This window comes from Melanotaenia boesemani, chromosome 14, assembly GCF_017639745.1.
Source record: "Melanotaenia boesemani isolate fMelBoe1 chromosome 14, fMelBoe1.pri, whole genome shotgun sequence".
NCBI classification, from domain to species: Eukaryota; Metazoa; Chordata; class Actinopteri; order Atheriniformes; family Melanotaeniidae; genus Melanotaenia; species Melanotaenia boesemani.
The window spans coordinates 22,562,128-22,578,411 of NC_055695.1; the positions used below are offsets into that span (position 1 = coordinate 22,562,128).

The 16,284-nt window shown below is 40.6% G+C and overlaps 1 protein-coding gene across 3 annotated transcripts in view; it reads right to left on the reverse strand.

Annotated features, from left to right (window-relative positions):
- The window catches only part of sema6bb (sema domain, transmembrane domain (TM), and cytoplasmic domain, (semaphorin) 6Bb), a 136,620-nt gene extending 125,023 nt beyond the window's left edge, over nt 1-11,597 (reverse strand). For all 3 annotated transcript variants that reach the window (XM_042006980.1, XM_042006982.1, XM_042006981.1), the window contains exon 1: nt 10,792-11,597. The gene's annotated coding sequence lies outside the window, so the exon portion shown is untranslated. The remainder of the gene's footprint in view (nt 1-10,791) is intronic.
- Between the last annotated feature and the right edge of the window lie 4,687 nt (nt 11,598-16,284).

Consider the following 16,284-nt stretch of genomic DNA (forward strand, 5'->3'; position numbering starts at 1 on the left):
CTCCTCATGGTGGCTTGATGATTTCTTATGTGGACTGGCTCAGACCTACCACACAAATTATTCCCCTTGCACTTGCACTTGCCTCACTGTATTGTTGCAGGGGACACTGTCATATTAATCTATCCATCCGCCCCCACACAAGCAGGGGTACATGCACACAATCTGACACACAAAACCCTCCAAAACAAGCCAAGGAAACCATGGCGACATGTTAAGAAATAAAGAAACGGAGAGGATGAAGAGGTAGAGCGTCTATGTTTGGAGCCATTTGGTTAAATCTGATTGTATATTAACAATTGGATTATTGAAAGCTGTAAAAGAAGTCAACATAATGCATAGTTTAAATGATCGTTTTGAGGAGTTGTTACTTGTGCCTTAAAAACAAATCCAGAGAGCAACAATTTTCTCATGTCTTCGTCTCTTTGGTATCGCTTATGTTGCAGTAATGATCCATATTGTTGCATTTGCCAGCCTAACATTTAATGTGAGATCAAACAGAGATGTTAGATACAGAGAGATATTAATTTGTCCATATCTTTTTATAGGTTTGTATGAAAAGGGGACAAAAATCTAAACAAAGGAGCAAGCAGTGGAGCTTTTCCTCCATTAAAGTGGGAGCCTGGAGCTGTCCTATTACAGCCTACGCCCAGCAGAGCTTCAAAGCTACTTTGTTGTGGCTGTTAATGGTGGTAATGGCATCAGAAAGGATCCCTGTGCCAGGTAAAGTAGACCATGCCAAAAAGCTGGGGGAAAGACAGCAAACAAATAAATACTTTTAATTAAAAAATAAATAAATAACCATAAGGGGATTTCAGGGCCGTAGGTGAGCAATAAAAAGTAAGACTAACAGTTATCTTTAATGTTTGGCAGGAGCACTTCTCCCCAGTGTTTCCGTAACTCAGTATTCAGCTCACCACCCTCAGGGTAGCACAATTAAAAACACACTCACTGAGAGTCATCAATATCGTATAATTGGAGGAGGAAAAAAAAAAACCTTCCATTCCATGTCGGATGCATGCTGAGAAGGCATGAGGCAGATCTGAGAAGTTACTTATCAATTGCATGTTTCACAATGCTTTGCATTACTCTGGCTTCTGCTTTCTTCCTATTACAGCAAAAACATACTTTTATGGCAATTCTAACATGTGTGCAAGTGGAAAACCTAAGTCAATACTTGTTCTGTGTTACAGCACCTTCAGTACTGCATGGTGCATGACACATCTCGTATTTACAAAAAGCTGGGTTTGGATATTTTTTAAAAAATTTTTTAATCTTTTGTTTATTCTTCAGTTTAGACTCTGGTATCGAGTTTTGCAGTAGCCCGCTGTTTTCTGCACACAGCCAGGGAAGAGTGTTGCTGCTTTTGAAATGAAACTGACAGAACAAGCAAGGCTAAGTATAAAAAGCAAGCAGGATAATTGATGAAAAGGTTAGAGCAGCCAGAACAAGTAACAAGTGAACTGTGTGTTGATGCACAGAAGAGGATGCCGAGACAACGTGGTAATGATGTCGCCAGGGATGGACACGGTCAAAAAGAGAAGTTAAAGAAGGGTTTTTTGTCAAGATCCATGCTCTGCTGACTAAGCATAAACCCACCACACTTGGAGTTAACAAACACAACACAGGCATGTAGCATACCGCAGTTCTTCAGTCCATATTTAGAAAAACAGCCCATGAAATAACAATAAGAGAAAAACAGCAACAAAGGAATGTTGTCTGTCATAAGGAAGCAGAAAAACCATATAGACTAACATCCCATAACTGTGACAAACAAAAGTGCACTCAAATATCAAGCAGAACGATTAGAGAATGTGGAAAGCATCACATCAAAAGAACACAAGTACAAACTGGGAGACTTTATGTCTGTATTTATTTATATACACATGCAATTTACCACACTAGTAGAGACAGAATAACATGCTCAAAGACAAAAAATGATTCAACAGGTTACAGCAATCTGAACTACAAAACACTGCAGCTGTCTTGAGACGGATTCTTTAAAAAATAATTTTAATGGGCATGAATACAAACTCCATCAGAGCAGAGAAGTGGATGTTTATCACTCACTCATTCATTCATTCATTCATTCACCCCCTGAGTTGTCTTTCCCTGCAGAGTCCCTTGTGCCTGGCTAATTCAGAAACTAAAGAAGCCTGTCAAGCTAAGACCCTCGGATCCATGTATCACTTGATGACATGGTCTGATAGATGCCTGACAGACTGCCAAACCCCAAGATGTGCTACATGAGTCAAGAACAAACACTCCTTCGTCATGCAGATATGCTTTTGCACATGCATTCATCATCACCATGTGGGAGGTGTGTGTGTGTGTGTGTGTGTGTGTGTGTGTGTGTGTGTGTGTGTGTGTGTGTGTGTGTGTGTGTGTGTGTGTGTGTGTGTGTGTGTGTGATAGAGAGACTGTGTGCATAAAGCTGATCTGAGGGCTAAAAAATCTTGCAAGAGTCTGAGCAGCACCCTATATGACAATAAAGGAAGCCAAGTTTAACATCCAGAGCTGATGAGGTAGAAGAACATGGGATGAATTGCCTGATTTGGATGTTTATTGAGGCATATAAGTGTGTACTAAAATACAGCATATAGCATCATCAGACATCCACACACACACAAAATGAAAACATCCCCTTTCTTGTCTGTTGCCTTCTCCCTCCCACAGAAACAAATCTGTAAATGAACAAGCGAATGAAAGTAAATGTTGGAGCCTGGCCTGAGCTTCGAATGTCACAGTCACTCACCGCAGCCTCCCTCTAAGTGATGCAGACAGAGACCCATTCGGATTGCCCCACCAGTCAAGCCAAGGGGTGAAAAACATTTGCATGCAAATACGAATGACCCAGTAGCAACTGCAAGCACGCTGGCTGTGGTATTCTGAAAGCACGGCAATGACAGAAAAACTTGCCAATCAACATTTCTATTGTAACATACAGCCTGTAGACGTCAGTGCTGGCATTGGATATCTAATTTTTTTGTTGTTTTAGACATATTGGTTTGTAAATGCTGTTGATGCTGCAGCTCATATCCAGTTAAATTAATGGTAATGAATTCTGACCAGGACATTGTCTACTGCATAAAAGATTATCTGTGAAGAAGCTTACGGTAAATCCCTTTCTTTTATTTCTTCAAAAACTCCTCAGTATACGGATCTATTATCCTCATAGAATCCATTAATCTCTGGAAGCAGCTTCTAACACTGAATAGTCCACCATCAACTTTCAATTTGAATGATTAGGACCTGTAACTCATCATAACAAATGCACCACCCTGTTCATACTAAAGTGGTTACTATCAAGGGACAGATTGCTGGTGGACTGGCTGGGTCACCAGGGGTCCTGGACAAGGGAAGACCCTGGCTGTCACACACAGCTGAGATTCTTGGATCAAGAACCCACCTGCTGTCATCAGACCTGTTGCCTACAGATGGGTCCTGGGTCTGGTTGTGTGATTCCCATCCTCAGACAGAACACTGTCCTCCTTCTCCCTCCCCCACTCCTTATTTCATCTTCTCTTTTCTTATCCAGCAAAAACTACATCAAACCTGACCTTCCCTTCATCCTTTCAGCGCTTCTTAACAAAGTCTAAATCATCACCCTTTTGTTGTTTAACCTTGACATTCAGCTTTTAGCTCAATGCTTTCATCTCAATTCTCATTCAGTGGTTCAGTTTCTTGGCTAAAAATCCCCACTGTGTGTGGTGTGTGTGGGGGTGTGTGTGAGTGCATGTGTTCTCAATGCCTGGGAGATGAGCAGACGCGCTGCACGGCAAGGCCTCTTTGATTCAACACAGCAGAGACCAACAGTGAGGCTGTACATTAATTGGTGCTTCTGAGCCATTAATTTAGGCGAGTACATTGAAGGACCCACTTTTCCTCCACTTTCCAACAGAAACAGGGGCCGAACAAGCATCCTCTCAAGACTCACCCACTATTTTCCACCTCCTCACTCTTCACTCTACTCATGGCCTTCTTTCTGCTTAGTGCCTCTCTACTTCTCCCATATAGTGAACCATCGATGGGCCACAGCCTGCTTCTTGCTCTTCATTTTCTCTGCTTGGTCTTTATCGAGCAAAGAGGGACAGTAGGTCGCAGTTTCTGAACTATCTTTCCACTTCACCAACTGCCTGGAAAGCAGTGCAAAAAAAAGATATTTATTTATTTATTAATTTATTTATTTTTATTTTTATTTTTATTTTTTTGCCCTTCAGCTTAGCTGATTCCCTCAGGTCACTGAACGCATTAAGCCATTAATTACCTCAAGACACAAAACAAGTGGCAGCTTGGCAGCAAATAAGCTCACATTACATTTTCTGAAAGCATACAAACACAAACTTAAGTAGAGACCACAGCAACAGCAGCAAGAGCCAGTCCACCAGTGGTAAACAATTCTCACAGCAGCAGAAACAGATAATGAGAATGTTCAAATTTTATATTTGCAGCCTCTCCGCAACCATAAAACTGCAGGATAAAGCCGCTTTGGCTGGAGGTTCCCTTAAGAAATGAATCAGCTATAAAACTGCAGCAGGATAACTAGTCTGCCCCACAGGGCACTGTTTCTTCAGATTCATGCTGTGCTGATGCGGGAAATGATTCGGGATGTGTGTGACCCGCATCATTTCGTTTAGGTCTCCCACCATACAGTAGTTAAACATCCCCCTTATTAGCTTGGTGATCATGGAAACCTAAGCAAGGGAATATAGCCAAGGAGGTTTTTAAGTGTGCCTGCTAAAGTAAGAACAGAAGAAAGTGCTGCTATTTATACCATGTCAGGGGAAAATAATGTAATTTCAGAGTTACTGCTGACTCCAAATAGGGTTTGGGCTTTTGGGGACTTGTTACTTTGCCATGAGTGTGTTTGTATATGTATATGATGGACTGGAAATGAAGAAAAGTGCATCTCAATAACCTTAGTCTATTAACTTATCATGACTGTTACAGTTTATTGAACCAACATGTCCTGTCTCTTTCCAAACAGATCTCCTCCTTAATATGTTCTTTTGTTAATAAAATGAGGCTCAGTGTAGAAAAAAAGAGGGGAAGCTATGTGAATTCAGACTAATAACAAGCAAACTGGCTGTGAAACACATTCAACTCACACATACAAACTGTTTACTTGTGTCCAGGAAGTAAACGTCAGTGCCCGTCTCCATCATGTCTGCCCGTCTTTTCATCCAGTCCTGTATCACTCAGGGTACGCTGCCAACAGTTTATACACATGGAAATGTCTCTTTCCCACTGCTGAGGAGAATGGAAGAATCCCCCTGCTAGCACCATATTCAGATATAGGAAAGAAACACTTTCGCATACAGACGCACAGAAGAACACACACTGCCTGTGGAAGTACAATAACCCAACACGGGATGCCAGTTTTTCCAACGAGAATCATCTTTATTCAACAGGCACTTGGCCTTTGGTGATAGCAGCTGCATTCTTTGTTCCTGTCATACTGCACTTCCTCGGGCTTACACAAAATGATACCGCTCCAAATTCTCCTAGACATTCTGTCACACTTAAAGTGCATAGACAAAAATATTGAAATCATAGACTTTACAAACTCTGAGGAGAGCCTAGCCTGTGGCTGCTGATGAGAGCAACTGTATAAGGGAGACTTTTCAAAGAAAAATGAAAGAGTTGCTTATTACTGACTACATCAAGCTTCCTTCTTTGAACTTTCTCTGGCTACTCTGCTTTGCAGAGGATGTATAAGAGCCGTGAAGATGCAGAGATGAGAGTGAAAGAACGACAGAGCTGAAAAAACAAGCGATTAAAGATAAAAGGGAAAGAGCAGCTGATGAGGGAGCAGTGGTGTGTGATTAAATGGCAGAGGTGGTCCCATTGGGCTCTAGTCCTTATAGCATTTTAATAGGGGGCTGGATGATCCCTGACCCACTGCAAGGCAGAGGTAGCATATTACAGATCAAACTGCTAGCCTTGACAAACCCCCCCTGCAAGGCATCTGGGCTCTGAGAATGAGGTGTGATATGTGAGGCATTGCAGGGTCACAAGCAAATGTGTTTGTTCTGCTTCTATAGCAACCCAAGCAGTAGCCTTGGGCAAATAACAACAAGAAGAGCCATATGTGTGTGTGTGTATGTGTGGATAGAGGATTTTAAAACACGAGTGGTGCAATATAATATAAGTCTTCAATTTATACATTTCAAAGAGCTGTCTTGCACGCTTTCTTTCCCTCAGCCCCCCCAGTGCGGCTGGCCTGCCCCTCAATCATCAGTCCCTCCTTTTCACCTTCTCTTTCTCCCAGCACCACATGCTAAGTGGGAACATTGTTACGGTCAATTTGTCCCATTCAGGGTCCCGGTGGGCAGTGTCCCTGCCCTGACAGCCTGCAGACAGAGACCACACTGCTTGAGAGGCCTTGACATCAAGGTCCAGAGGAGACTTGGAGGGGGGCGGTGGAGAGGAAGGAAGCAGAGGAGGGGAAAGCGAAGGGAAGGAGAAGCAGGAGAGGAGAGGTAATGAGGAAAGCAGCAGTATGAAGACTGAATGTGTGAAGGAAAATAAGCAGAGAGGAATGGTGGAGAGAAAGAACAGCAAGAAAAAGGGGGCCAGGGTGCCAGGTTTAACATGGGCCCCAACTCTCTGATGCTCAATAGTTCTTCGTACCCATCTGTCAATCCCAAGTCTAACATTGTAGGTGTTGACAGCTCTGCTCACACAGAGGACGCTACTAATGGTGCATGTTTGTGTCCATTTGTGTACCTCTAAGTCTGAGCAGTATAAAGACATGTGGGAACTTAACCAACTCAGAGGCTATAGAAATGGGCTGCAATAAACCAAAACAAGGTGTCAGAACTGGGCAGTAGAATTATGCATTGTCCAAAAGCTTACTGGAATAAAATTTAGCTAAAACCAAAAAGGGGACAAGCACAACATAATTTACTACAAATGGGAAGGAGTGGAACAAAAGAAGAAAAAAAAACTTTGGGTGTATGTGACACTAATGAGGGAGAGTCTGATCCTTTTGAATATACAGTAATGCTGCAATTAAAGATATATTATATACTCAAACAGAGGAATTTGTATCCAATCAAGTTCAATTAACTCCATCCAGTCTCACTTTGTCATCCAAATAGGGTTCCAAAAAAGTTAATGCCCAAATTCTAAACTTGGGGCTTCAAAACAGGTGTCCAAGTAACATCAAACAAGTAGTATCACAATGGCTATGTCTACATCTATTAAATACTTTATGGTGTGACTACTTCACAAAATATGGCCTTTAAAAGGATGGGAGTGACATCGGCCTGTTTTCCATGAGAAATGTTGAGATCATCTAAATTTGTTAAGAAAATTCTCCTTTTTTTTAGAAATCAGATACTGACAGGTTTTTCTCAAACAACTGAACTGGCAAAACCTGTGCTGTTTCTAAGTATAGGAAATGGACAAATTCGACGAAAGGTTAAAGTGTGTGAATGTTTAGTTTCTTTTTTTTTTTTACCTGTCCTGTCCAGCATCATAGCAAGCCGAATGAGAGTCTGGTTGCTGTGTTGTGCCAAATAAATTTGCTTTGCCAAGGAGAGGTTTATTGATATAAGTCTCCTCTTGATAAAATGATTCATTTATTTATTTATTTACTGTTATTTATTTACTTTCAATTATGGAATCTATGTAATTATGCTGGACCAGACCAGAGGGGACAAAAAAGCAGGAAGACAGCAAAAAGAAGCAAAAGGGAAAGCAGACATAAGAAAGAGGAGACAAAAATACAACAAATAGAAGACAACGACCCTTCAAACCAGACAACAAACTGCTACACTTGTACAGAGACACACCAGAGATTTTACTACGCCTTTTACATAAAAACAAAGCTGACAGTAATCAAGAGTTCCTAAATAATAACCAAATAAAAAAAAAATGTCACAGACGTATCACAATGTTTAGCTGAATGTTTAGTTTCAAACAGAAGACATTCACAGAAGGCCTCAAACCAAGTAAAACTAATCCGAAGTATGACTTTTGTTAACATGTTGGAACTGCCCCAAGTCCACAGGTGAAGTAACACCCCCAACCAACAAGGCACAGCAGGGCAGGAAGGGAGGAGGTATTAAGTCACCGGATAAGGGCACCTGTTATTTCAGCAAACTGGGTGCAACACTTGCTCTGAAGCAAAGGGTCCTCTGCGGCTGTTAGCGTCAGAAACGAGGCACGAACAGGGCACCCATTCAACCAAGCCTGGCAGGACTGGATCACACTTGTATCGGCCACAGACAGACTGACTCACACATGTGCACACATACAAGGTCTGTACAATACAGGAAGGCAAACAGACACAACGTGATAAGCACTTCTCCCCCATGTGTCCTTCTACACACAACCAAACTGTCACTCTCTCTCTTTTCTCTTTGATCCACACACACACACACACACAAAGAATTCTTCAATTAATTGGCAATTCAGACTCCAGAGTAAAGACAGCAGGGATCTGTCAGGGGCTTGTGTGTATGGCACGATGTTGCAAATCTTCCTAAATTAGCCAACTTTATAATAAATCAATGGGCACTGCTAGCCAAGGATTAGCCAAGCTCCAGCGAGCAGTTTGTTAAGCTGTGGGGAGAAAAACTGGGGACACAGAAAACAGCACCAAAAACTGACATCAGAACTGAGACCTTGGAACGGTATAACCACCACTACCCCACAGCCACGCCTGATTTCCTGGGCACACATTTAGCCTTGTTATCTGAGTTCTTCACTGACAAAATGTCCCTCTTCTATATTGTGTTTTTAACCTGAAATTACCGCTTTTCCTCCTGTTGGGGATTTTAATCTGTGCAGGACATCAGTTCTGCCATCAGGTACACTGTTCCTTGAACTGTTTTCCTTATGTCTGCCTAACAATTTTCTGTCCAATCTTGCCCCCTACTGAGTCATTTCTCTTGGAAGGAGCAAAGCTTCCTACAGTCTGGTTATTTATATACTGACTGAAAACATTTATTTCCTCTCCTCAGCCTACAGAAATCTTTTGACAAAGCATCTTTTAAATCCTTTCAATATCATCCTACAAAGTCAACTTTGTGAGAATTATATCAGGACAAGGGGCTGATATTTCAGTGGTTACAGTTAAATCAACAGTATAAGCAGCTCCAACATGCTGGTGTTCTCCATTAAAGCTTTATAAGCATGACTACAAGCACCAGCAAAAGCTGATAAACCCTGAAAGGGCTTTGTCCTTGTCTTCTAAACAAATCAAGGTGCTGTGAGAATATCGAAGATCATGTCAGACAGGTGTTTCCTCTCTTGTCTAGTAATTCCCTCTCTGTTATAGCTCTTGTCATGTAATTACTAGTGGTATGATGGGCCTACAAAAGGATGTCAGCCCATGAGAAAGAAGAGTGTATCCCTCCTCCTCTATCATGCCAAGGAAGCAGGATAACACTGATGATTAGACAAGTTTATGAGTATCTCTTCTTTTATCTGCCTCCTATCTCATCCTAATTTCCTCCCTTTCACCACCTTCGTATACATATATGCCCTCTGTAAAAAAAAAAAAAAAAAAAGCCTGAAGCAGAGCCTGGTGCAGCACATTGCTGCCATTATCTGAGCAGCAGAGAAGAGAGATCATATGTGGAGCACAGGCTGACACAGGGGGCAACACCCCAGAAGAAGAGGAATTAAAGCAGGCTCTTCTCCTTTGAGGCTGACTGACACATTTAGGAGTGACAGGAAGGTTAGTGGAGGCACTGGTATTTTCTTGGCTGTGTCTACCGTCGCGGTGGACAAGCAGCACTGTCTCACTTTCTTTAAGTGTCTCACCTCCCACTCTTCTTTCCTCTCTCACACACACTGGGACTCATTGGGGACTTTACTTACTTCTCTGTCTCTCTTTCCAGTCCACAAACCACAGCCCTGGACAAAAGACAGCTGAAAGGCAATTTGAATTTGAAACAGGGGCCAAAACGTGCAACTCCCAAATGGGAAAATTTGAGACGACTTGAAGCCAGATCCTTAAACGTATAAAACAATTTAGAAATTAAAATAATAATATTAAAAAAAAGTGGGATTCTGACAGTATTCAGGCAACTGTGTTGTAGCTCAATGTACTGTACAGATTTGTGCCACTGCAGAGGGAGAGAGAAAGAGGAATGACAGAGCCTGAAGGTAGGAATAGTGGGCATTAGGGGCCCAGTGGGAAGGACTGTACATACACAAGCCCTTGCGGATAACATAACCTACAATCACGCAATGGAAAACGCATAAACACACTAAGAAAGAGCATTCTCGTGGTGGGGACACTGAATTTTAATCCACAGCTCTGCAACCCACTGAATCTCAAAATGAGGTTTTCTAGTTTTCAAACTACACTGTGAATAAATAAAATATATCACAGAAAGTTCACAATTACTCAGTTTATTGAGAAACCATTATTGATGATAATACGCTATAAAATGCAACTAAGTTGTATGTAACCACTAAACCAATTAATCTCAGTCACAAGAAACATACTGCATAAGTATAGCCAATATCCAATCAAAAGATGGATGTTGGAAGTGCCAGTTCAGACTCCGGACAGCTGAAACCTGCTTGTTTTGTGTGTGTGACTGCAAGCTACGCAGTATAAAATTAAAAATCATGCAGGTAAATCCTGGGTGGAGATGTTTGAAATTACACACAAGTCCACTATTAACGAAATGCTTAGTTTATTTAAATACATCTTGAGAGCTAAATTCCTTGATCTAATCTATTTATCCAAATCATCGAGACAGAGGCACGGCGGCGCGCGCCACCGTTACCCAGCGCAGCCTTCCACTTTCAAGCACTTGGGTCACTTACCTCTGATTATTTGGAGAAAGAGCTGCCGCCGAGGAAATAATAATATGAGTCAACTGTGTGTCCCACTGGATGCAAAAAAAATCCGAAAGCGATCAGAGGAGAGGTTCGTCAGTGCGTTATCAGATCCTGTGTACAGCTTTGTAAACTCCTCCCTGTCGCACCTGTCTCTGGCAAAAACTGATCCCACACACCGGTCTGACATCCATAAGACAACTGTTTTAGGGGTTGTGTGCCCGTACCCCTTGCTTGTCTCAACATACACTCATGCACTCACACACACATTCGGCACCACCTGTCCCCGGTGCAAAACAGCCCACAAAGAGCCTCTATGTCGCGCAACGACACATGGCATTCCCTGTTGGTCTCTGCAGCGATACTCCCTCGAAGACGACCGCCCGAGGTCTCCAAGTAATCTGGAAGCGTTGGAAGCAATGAATGATGAAAAGGGGAACGCAATAATAACCCATCCAGTACACAATTGGCACCAGCCCAGTTTCAATGTTCGAAAAATTTACATCTGCTCCTCTCGCCCCCCCATCCAGTTGTGTTATCAATCTTCCGTTGTCACAATAGTTGGTCTATTTTGCTGCTGCGCACGACTGCTGCTCTGTCATTGCTGCGTCTTTTTCCACGTCGGATCTGAGTGGAAGAGAAAAGACTGCCCTTTTCTCCGCTTATGCGCCACACTTCGAGTCAAGCTCGGGGTCCGATGCGCGACTGAGTCCCATTCATCGGCACATTAAAAAAAAACCTGTTCCTGTTCCTTGAGCTGCACTCGGGAGCTTCAGTTAAGTGGGAGGACCACAGTGTTTGTCTTCTAGCGGTAGTGTGAGCTACAGCATCTCCAGCTCTGCTGCCATCCACGAGAGACTCCTGGAGCTTGTTCGTGCCAAAACCTGAAGCAGAATTACGCAGCGACTGGAATGGAACTGATTAATAACTAATTGGGGTTAATTGCGAACAAAAAATTATTAAATTTCTAAATCAAGTCAACTGTCGACACATTTTCATTTAAAATGGAAAATGGAAAAAAGTGTATCTCTTCAGCTCAGGTAAAGGTCAGCAACAACTGCGCACACCTGAGAACGAGAGAGAGACAGACAGAGAGAAAGAGCAGTGATCTTTTAAAAATTCTTTTCCATTTAACTGGAAACACAAACATGAGAATACGATTGTGGTCTCAGCTATTACTGTGCTGACGTTCAAATAAAACCCTGAGGACTGATTCACGTCAGTTTCCTGGTAATAGTGGGTTTAATTCTATCATTGCTGGAAAAATCAGGTTGTCAGAGACGTGGGAATTACCTGTAAGAGGGTATGAGTCATATGAGTCAAAATTAGTCTAGGAGACAATGCACTTTGATGAAACTCTAACAATGGTCTTAAGTTTTTTTTTTTTTTTTTTTATTTGTTTATTTTTGCTGTTGTTGTTGTTGTTTTCAAGTAATTTCCTGACAACAAATGGCCAACAGACAGTTACATTTAAGCTTTACAATATTTACAATGACAATAAGTATTATTATTATTATTACTATTATTATTTTGTGTGAGACAAATAATGCAGTCAGTTTGCTTTCAGTTTCATTATGATGTCTTCACAGAAAATATTTGAACGGAAACTTTTGTAATAAGAATTCTCCAACATAATTTTCACCAGAATTCCAAACAGTCAGCTTATAAATACATTTTCCATATTTCCATTTACATCATCTGATGAACTCAACAGAGTAACCCTCCAGTCAAACTGAATTGTTGCTCTAGGAGTTTCTGTTTCAAAATAATTACCAACCAGTAAATTTGACGGTAGGTGAATCCTGGACCAGCAGAGTGGGTGGACAATTCTGGTCCTTGATGTGTCCCACTTGCTAAATGAGTTAAAATCCCATTGGGTCTCTCCATAAAACTGCTTGAGGTGATTTTGAGCTTTGATTCATGAATAATTGAAATTTGACATAATGATTTCCACAACCTTGAAGGTTCCTTTTGCATAGCTCGCTCTCTTTACCATCTTAATAAGTAAATCTACACTGTACAGCCAGACAGCCTTCATACATCCCCCTGAATCAAATTACTATAACTCTCACTCGGAGAAACTATGTAAAACAAATAAACAACTGAGATTTGAGTTTATAAATAAATAGTTGTTTGTTATTATTGTTCATCTCCCCAAAAAGGTCCTAAAATAAAATCTTTTCTGTAGAAAGTGAAGGTGTTTTAGAAGTCACTGAAAGGCTTTCTGTTGACGCCAAACAGTTAATATTACACAAATTCTCTTTTTTACACCGCTGATGTTCTAGCTTATGGCCTGCTCTTGAGTGACATTCATATATTTGTAGGACACTGCTTTGCCTCTTGTTTACTTTTTTTTTTTTTTGTTTGTTTGTTTGTTTTGTTTTTTCTTATCGTCATTTGCACAGCCAAATTCCTGTGTTCCCCAGCACTAATACTCATTAATATTATTCATCCTGTTTATCTCTTCATGCAGCCTCTGACTTTGCAGCTTCCACAATTAAAAGTTAAAATAAGGAAATTTCATCTTCCAAGAAGAATCCTGCTGAAAGTCTGCTCAGGTTGGCTGTGTTTACAACAGAGGACATCTGACAGCTGCATTATTATTCAGACAGACAAAGGCTCACTAATGGTGGAATAATGATAATCTTTTCTCGCTCACTCTTGCTGTTGCGTTCTCTTGCATGTTGCATGTGTCTATAACAGCTAAAACAAATGAATTAGACTTTTCATGAGATGCAGTCTGTGGAGCTACCAAGAACAACAAATGTGCAAGTGCCTGGGATGAGTGAGGAAATCAGTTCATGCTGTGTAATGCAGGTGGGGGAGAAATTGTCCTCTTTATAGGTTTTAGATAAAATACATGAGCTGTATCTCTGTACACCCCTGAGGGTACATGTTGTACTCATGTGGATGAGCATGTTTGCCATTACATTGTACACCTTTGTCCCTGCTACTGCACTGCAGTGTTACTCCATTCAGATTCAATGTCCCAAAGTATTTTTTCTTAAATGTTAAGAGTTATAGAGATATTTATGTAATTTGGGTCCCACAATGAATGGTGGCACAGGAAGAGAAATGGGAAATAGTCCATATTTATATAGCGCTTTACTGTACCTGGAATTATACCCAAAGTGCTTTACGTCATACATCAGATTCACACACTGACGGTGGAAGCTGCCATGTAAGGCGCTCAACCACGACCCATCAGGAGAAACTAGGGGTTTGGTGTCTTGCCCAAGGACATCTTGATATGAACTTGACTTGGCCGAGGATCAAACCAGCAACCCTTGGGTTACAAGATGACCGCTCTACGTTGCTGAGTCATGCCAAAGAATAGGTATTAAGTCAGTAAAAATGATACAATATAATATCCTTTAACATGACCCTGTTGATATGATATCTGACACTATCAGCAAAAAGTCTTCAAATCAATGGCTCATCAAAGAATAGTAAATTTTTTCCTCAAAAAGTACTTTATTTGTTGTCTGATAATTTCATATAATTTATTTAATAACATAATTAGCATTCAGCAGTCCATATTATTTAGTAATCAATAAAATGCTTTTTATTTTTATGTTTATGTTACCTGCACAGCTAAGTCAGAATGATAATTGTGCTTTGCTGGCTTCTGTTTTTACAGCAACTTTGGGCAAGTTAATGCTGAGTAGTTTTAGATCAAACAACTTCTAAATGACAAATCCAACTCAATCAAGTTTCGTGACCCACTTTAAGTGAGTTGTGGTGCATTTCGCACAATGATACTGTCATCTGGCCTGTTGCCTTTTGCAGCATTCTGAGTTGACAAATTATTTTTGGTACATTAATTATTTTTTCAGTAGAAAATACTTTTTGTGCAAAGAATAACTCCAACTGAGCAAACAAGAATGAATTCTGTGTACACAAAATGAATTTCTGTGCTTGCTCCTACAGATATACAATATTTTTGGCTTAAAATTTAACTGATCTGCTTGCAAAAATCATGCCCCTCTACTTAGGGATGAGGCAATATGGTAAAATCAAAGGTTGCCCTGCATTAACCAATAGATGAGCAAGTTTTCTTCTATACTGTTTGTCTTGTCTAATCCTTTAGTAAAATGCAGTGCCACTTCTGGGGAGGACAGGAATATGCAACCCCCAACTGAACTGAGTTCCAAGTCATACCCAGTCTAGCAGACTATTAGGTGTGAACGCACTCTTAAAGTCAAGCAAAACTTTACTTTTTGAGCGGTTGTGTGAAAGTTTACAGAGATTGTAATTGGTGCTGTACAATAAAAATGTTGTTTTCTTATCTACTGCTGTATTCTGCAACTGGTTGCAGTTTATTATTGACTTTCACCATGTCCACTTTAAACACCACTGATGCTCCATCTCACTCTCTTTTGCTGAGCAAGAAAAGGGGGGCCAAATCCGAATGCTGACTGGTTAACATGCCTTCAAGAGGGAAAATAATATGCACTAAACTCATTATTCTTGAGGGGTATATTAACAAGTTATTGAGCAGAACTTTTTACTTTAGCATCTAATGTTAAACAATTTATTTAAGCTCATTGAGTGCAGGCCACCATATCAAGGAACCCTCATCGAATGTATGATTAGCATTGCTGTAGATCACTGCATGTAGATGGAGCTTAAAGGCAGCAAATATTTCTTACATTTGCAAAGTAGTCAAAAATTAAAATCCATGATGAATTTGTCTTTCATTTACCGATGAAAAATAGCTAAAGGATGAAGTCTTTCTACATTTCTAAAAAATTCAAGGTGCAAAAATAACCACCTCCAATGACTCTCAATACACCCTCATTACTTGTGATGTTGTTTTACTTTTTAGTTTTCTTAGCTCTGCAAAAGTTTCTCTTTCTTTCAAATCCCCCAGATTAGCTTTATTATTGTGTTTTCAGCTATTTTGCATAGAAACTTTGAGCCACATTCAACAAAAGAACTCACACCGTTTCATCTCCTGTCAAAGTCTGTGTGCTGACAGCAAATAAATAAAGAAATATTCATTTTGTTCATCCCTTTCCTTTCATCCCACTTGTGCATCAGAGAAGGCAGGCAGTAGACCTGAGCACAACTTAAAATTAAAAGAAAGAGAAAAGAACTGAACAGGGTAAGCATGAAACCCTGGCAAAAAAAAGAAGGAAAATAATATAACTAAAGCCTTTGATGGAGTACGAGCCTTCTAATCTTTCAACAACATGGAAAGAGTGCAGAGTAGCCCCAGTTAAGTTTGTGTTAGTAGAGTAAGAGGAGATGATAACAGAGCGAGATAAACTGCTTCTATTTCAGCTGAAATATGAATGCAAAACAAAAACACTTCAGTCCTTATTTGAACATTTCTGTTGTACCAAAGTAATCTCATGCTTCATCAAATTCCAAACAAAGACACACAGACTGCATGCAGAGCTCATGTGACCAGACACTGACTCCATTGTCATTCTGACTACTGACCTCCGATGGTCCTACATTCTTAGATTTAAGATT